The following is a 6092-nucleotide window of genomic DNA, read 5'->3' as shown; positions in this document are numbered from 1 at the left end:
CATATAACTATTATAGGTAATTCAAAAGACGCCACAGATGTGACATAGTACAAACGTAATAGTACATTACGTTTTACAGTACAGTACCTGGGCGACCGAGCTTTGCTCGGTGATAACTATTTATTGTAATATGGTGGTGTATAGGTGATAATCTTAACTACATTTTTTTACTAAATTAAACTTGTCTAAAACAATAAAAAATAAAAAATTATATATAAACTTGAACATATAAAAAAAAACAAAAGTTAGTCTCCGGGCGAGATTCGAACCCGTAACACTCGTTTAGCAGTCCGCGTCTTAACCCGCTGGACCAGACGGACAGTGGCCAACAACACGAAATTAGCGACCATATTCTGCGTCTAAAGAAAAACGCATGAAAACTCGAAAACACGCGTTTTCCCAAACATAAGAGTAATCTAGATAGATTGTATACCCCCAAAAACCCCCATATACCAAATTTCTGCAAAATCGTTAGAGCCGTTTCCGAGATTACAGAAATATATATATACAAGAATTGCTCGTTTAAAGGTATAAGATATGGCCCTTGAAATGTTCGGCACAGTAACGTAATATGCTAATTTTCGCACTAGTGCGATAAAATAGCACCATATGTACTGTAAATAATTTTTTCTTTACACTAACTCGAAAAAGATCTTATTTCATGCAGGTATACTGAAAGACAAAGGCATATATGAGAGTTATGGATTGTGAAAATAAGCTGTAGCTCCCGAGAGTTATAAGTTTATTTATTTATTTCGTTACTAATTCATACGAACCAAGTAGGTTTATAGTACATTATGATACAAGTGTGCTAAGTTTGTCATTACACACGAGGCGATATTGTGCGCGCGAGCTGCAAGCGAGCGCGCAATAAGAAAGCCGAATGTGTGTAATGCTAATGACCATAGCACACGCGTTTCATACGACGTTTTTCAACACACTTGCGAGGAAATAAGAAACTATTATATTTATCAAATTTAAATGTTAAATCGGATAGTATGCAGTGTTGCATCTGTCATACTGCCTGCCGCCCCTTACGGCGAGCGGGGCACCGGCTCCCGCCAGTCCACGTTGTAAAATCTACTCGACCAATTTAAGAAGGCTCCGTATCCATACATATGTATTATTAGCAATCAGTTACCTCCTTTTTCGATAACTAAACGACATGTCAAAATTGACGTTTATTTCGATTCCGCTGTGATCCCAATAATATCTATCTACGATATTTCTAGCGTCAAAATGACATTGATTGCCCGAATCGAGCTGCTTCTGTCAATTATACGACATATAAACGATATCTAAATGAGAACATATCTAAACCAGAACTTATCGTTATCGTATTGCATTCTTCGTATCGGGCCGTATGACACTGGAAAAGATTGAAGAAATTTGATTTAAATATTAAATAAACCCTAATCTAAACGGGAATTTCTAAATAGAAACTTGCATGAGAATTTTCTAATGAGTTTCCGGAAATTTTGAGAATGGTTTTTAAGTTCTGCAACTTGTACATAGCTACTTTAATAGTATTTTATGCAACAGTTGTATAAGAAGGGTCAAAAAAGGCGAGTGGCGTGAGTTACAATGTGAGCCGGAGCCGAAGGCGTTAGCGAACATTGTAAAGGAATACGCCGCGAGAATTTTTTGACCTACTTATACAACGTTGCATACAATATTTTTCCTACGAGTCAACAAAAATAAATCTTAATTTAGGTAAACAAATTACAGCAAAAGTATATAACTATATAGCCAAGACGCGCGAGCATACCTTGTTACGCGCCCGGCCCGCCCCGGGCCGCGGCCGGCCGGTCAGCGACACCTCCTCGTAACTCATGAGGCCCTGGTACTTGCTACTTGCTAAATTAATTTTTTGGACAGTTTTTTCTCAATTTTGGCCACCGTAGCCAATGGAGATTAACAAGCAACGCTAAGCGGTCTTCGTAGTCTATGGGTGTTGCTATATTACGGGTGTCACAAGCGTGATTCTGACTTATGAAGTAATTATTTTTACTATGCAACCAAATGAATATTTAATAAGTTGGCAGCAATGCACTTAGTTTAAAACTGTATTCGTTTTGGTTTTGTTAGGTTGGTAGCCATTAATCGCAGTAACGTTATAGCTTATAAAAGCACAAGAGCTTTTATGAGGAATAGACAATATAGACTTTTCTTGAAACCTTTTATGTATGTTCTTATATTCGTGTTAATGAATGCATAAATGACAGATAACAGTAGAGGAGTAGGAAAAACAAATAAAACTACTGTTTGGACGTAGTTAAAGGAAAAGGATTCAATCCACAGCGAGATGAGCAAAAGTTATGGAGGTTTAAAGTTAGAAATGGTATTCCTCATTACTGATTCACTTTTCCCATAATACTTATTTGGATGAAACATGAGTTTTGACGTGTTTTAAGATTCTGTACATAAACGATTTAGTTTAATGTCGTATTTCTTGAGATATTTAACTAAATGTGGGGTTGGATCCATTTTGAGAAAATACTTTTTCCATGTAACCTTTTTCATTTTAAATAGGCAATAAGGATCCATCCCAATAAATTGGAAAAAAAAACGAGAAAATCACCAAGAAAAGATAAAAAACTTTATTAAAAAACAATGTAATAGCTTATCAAATTATTGAGTATTAACAAAATTGAGATCACTTCTGTTTAACGATAATAAAAGCCTCTTATAATCACTAATCGTTTTTTTATTTTTTTTATTAGCCTATTTGTGTGTCCCACTGCTGGGCAAAGGCCTCCCCTCTAGCTTTCCAATCCTCCCTGTGCTGAGCAAGGTCCCGCCAGTCCCGCTGAAACGCATCACTAATCGTTTACATAAAAAAAAATTAGGACATAAATCAAAATACCATTTTGAACAATATTTCCCATGACATACCAAATTCATCACATCTCTTCATTCATTCATCTTTTGTAAAACCAATGGAAAATGAATATTTAATAGTTAATACCAAAGTAATTGTAGATTAAAAGAAATATAACTATAACCATACCACTTACTTTTGTGTCTATTTTCGTCATTTTTTTCCATCTTGTCATAGCATGCCCCACCTGCATGCCTTCCTTGCAAAAAATTTAGGATCGCTGTTCTCAGCTAAATAATAACATACACATAATATGTAAATAAATAATAAATTATTAAAGTTCTGTTCTAATATTATTAGAACAGAACTTTAATAATTTATCTTATCTTATCGGAAGAAGTTTTGATGGATTCAACCAAAATAGCTTTTACTCACCATTTTTGTCGTTACAAATCTACAGGCCTGTCTTTGCCGACAACGCACAGCATGACGCAATAGCAAAATCAGTTTTTTTAGTTACAAAAATGATAGGTAAAGTTTCAAAATTATAATTACTATAACATTATTAATACCAGCAACGTATAAAAGAAATTAATACTAAAAGCAAATTTTTTTTATGAACAATATAATTAACATGGATCGTTATTAAAATTTAGCATTGTATTGCCATTTTAAATAAAAAAAATCCCTATAACGTATTTATGTAATCTTTTCCGTTGATTAATTTGCCACTATGAAACTATACCTGGAGTAAATTATCAAAAAAGATCCAAGTAACTTAAATCGACTTTGATGTTTGACGCTGAATATAAGAACAAGTTAATTTAAACCCAAAAATGATTCAAACAGTTTGAATGATTTCTGTTATTTTTCCTCATCTATTTAATTTGTTTATGAATTACGATCCAAGTCGACATATATAGCAAAAAATTCAAAAATAGCCTATCATAGCAGTAAAACTGCCTTTTAGGTTAAGTATAAAGTTGTTTAAATTTAAAAAGTCAGCCTAAAGTTAATATATTTAACATGAATCGTTTTTGTTGTTTACTGACACACCAATGCTGGAATAACAAGAATTCCACAAATGTGATCCAAGTTTGCTGAATCGTTTTTGTTGTTTAGCTAAAGTATTTACACATCGTCAAATTAGTTTCTCAAAAACGATCCAAATGGGTTGGATCAGTTTTGTTGATATATATTTAGGACGAAAAGTATTCATTGCATTTTCTCAAAAAGATTCCAAGCAGTTTGGATTTTTCTTGTTGAAATTTATATAAACCAGTCCTGTCACTAACATAATTTTACAACAAGGTACCAAGAGTATTGAATACTTATTGGTGAATATCATTTTTAATCTTTCATACATGGGGGATGGTATCCGATGTGGATTAAAATATGAAAACGCTATGTGAGCTCAGTGCTTTTTTGCTGAATGAAAATATACACATTAAAGGCCTGCCTGGTATACTTAACTCATGTTTTGGTATTTTTGTGGATTGGATCCTTTTCCTTTAACTACGTCCGTTTAATCAACAGATTTCGTCAGCGCATCGCGCTGATCGACGCCGATCTAATCTAGGGCATAAGTCAGCAGAAACATATTTTCTTAGTTGCACTTTACACGGATGGAATACAAATAAGATTTACATATGTGTGCTATAGGTAAAGTTGTGTATATAAAGAAATGTAAATTGTAAATAAATCAGATACCAATTTTCCGTTGGTGTTTCACTACCTCTATACCCAAAACCTCTGCCTGCTCAGGGCGACACTCTGAGAGTAGAGGCTCCCACTACCTTATTTTATGCAGTCTGTGCAGGCACATGCAACACCTGAGTACCATTTGATTCCATATCGATTCAGTACATTTAGTAATCCAGGCACTCGGCCTTAGCGTGTGGCTGTACAACTACTTACATCTTATCTAAAGAAATTTAAGAAATTTTAATGACGAATGCTAAGTATGTACTCGTAATAAGCAACCAAAAAACAAAATTGATTAGAAATCGAATTCATCACATGAAATTGATCAATTTTGAAAAGAACAAACACTGAAAGTACATACACATTTCCCACAAAACGGTCCTACTTGTAGATTAACTTTCTCCGTCTCGAAATTCCTGTTTATTCAATGCGAATTTTACAGACGCCTCTTCAATTTCTCCAATTTTTTGAGTTTATTGATGACTTCTAGCCTCAGTAACTGAACACGATACACCATCACCGCTGGGTTGATGTCTACCGCCGGCACGTCACAGTCGCGATCCCGCGGCGCAGCGGGGTCGCGCTCCGTGTGGAACGTAGTGTACGCGAAGTCTGATGTGTACCTATTCCGGAGAAGCGTTAACAAATCTGTATGACACCCTTACGTGGTACTCTTGGCCAGGGCACTTCAAATTAAACACATTTAATATAGGCATACCGAAGTATATCTCTTTAGTATCGGTAATGTATTCCCGATGTTGTATACTAGTGAACCAGTACTCGATTAAATAAACTATTTTTATGAACCTATAGACTAATTTGAGTTTGGGAACATCCCATATCAAGAAGACGCTGTGTCCTCTTGCAAATATGTCCTTGATTCTAGGAGCTTTAAGTTTAGTCACCTCTTTGAGATACACGTTCTTAGTTAAGTTAACGCATTCAAAGTAATCGCAAACTTGTAAATGTAGCGGTACGTGTAAATCAAATTTCGGATTAAAATTAAAGTCATAATTATTGAGCCCGACAACACATATGTTCTCGTTGCTGTGCTTCATTAAACTAGTGCATAAATTTAAAAAGTTTGAATAATGTGTAATCAACGATAATGTATAATTATTACACTGTGTTGCAGTTTTCCACGAGCATGTCAGTGTCTGCAAATATGTTGAAAAACAAGAAAAATCAGTAACGTTTAAGCGATGAGATAATACAATCGATACAGATTTAAAACAATTCGTATTATTAAATAAGTTACACTGCAAGTACACGCTTTCCTTAACAACTGCTTTAACGGTAGTTGAATTGACAACAAGTGTATGTAATCGACCCCCAAATAAATCTTTTAAATTAAGTTCATTCGAATCACTAGAACAGTAAACTTCAACAGGCCGTCTACGGACATGATATATGTGTTTGAATTCATTATAAACAGCACCAGGTATTGTCACTTTGGGTTCATTGCAGGTAGAAGCGAGTGTGGCTGCGACACCGAGCACAGCGAGGAGCTTGACCGCGGTAAACATGTTACCGACTTCGGATACGAGGCACTGAAGACTGTGACGAT

This window comes from Cydia pomonella, chromosome 26 (assembly GCF_033807575.1).
Source record: "Cydia pomonella isolate Wapato2018A chromosome 26, ilCydPomo1, whole genome shotgun sequence".
NCBI classification, from domain to species: Eukaryota; Metazoa; Arthropoda; class Insecta; order Lepidoptera; family Tortricidae; genus Cydia; species Cydia pomonella.
Note: the sequence above shows the minus strand (reverse complement) of the source record.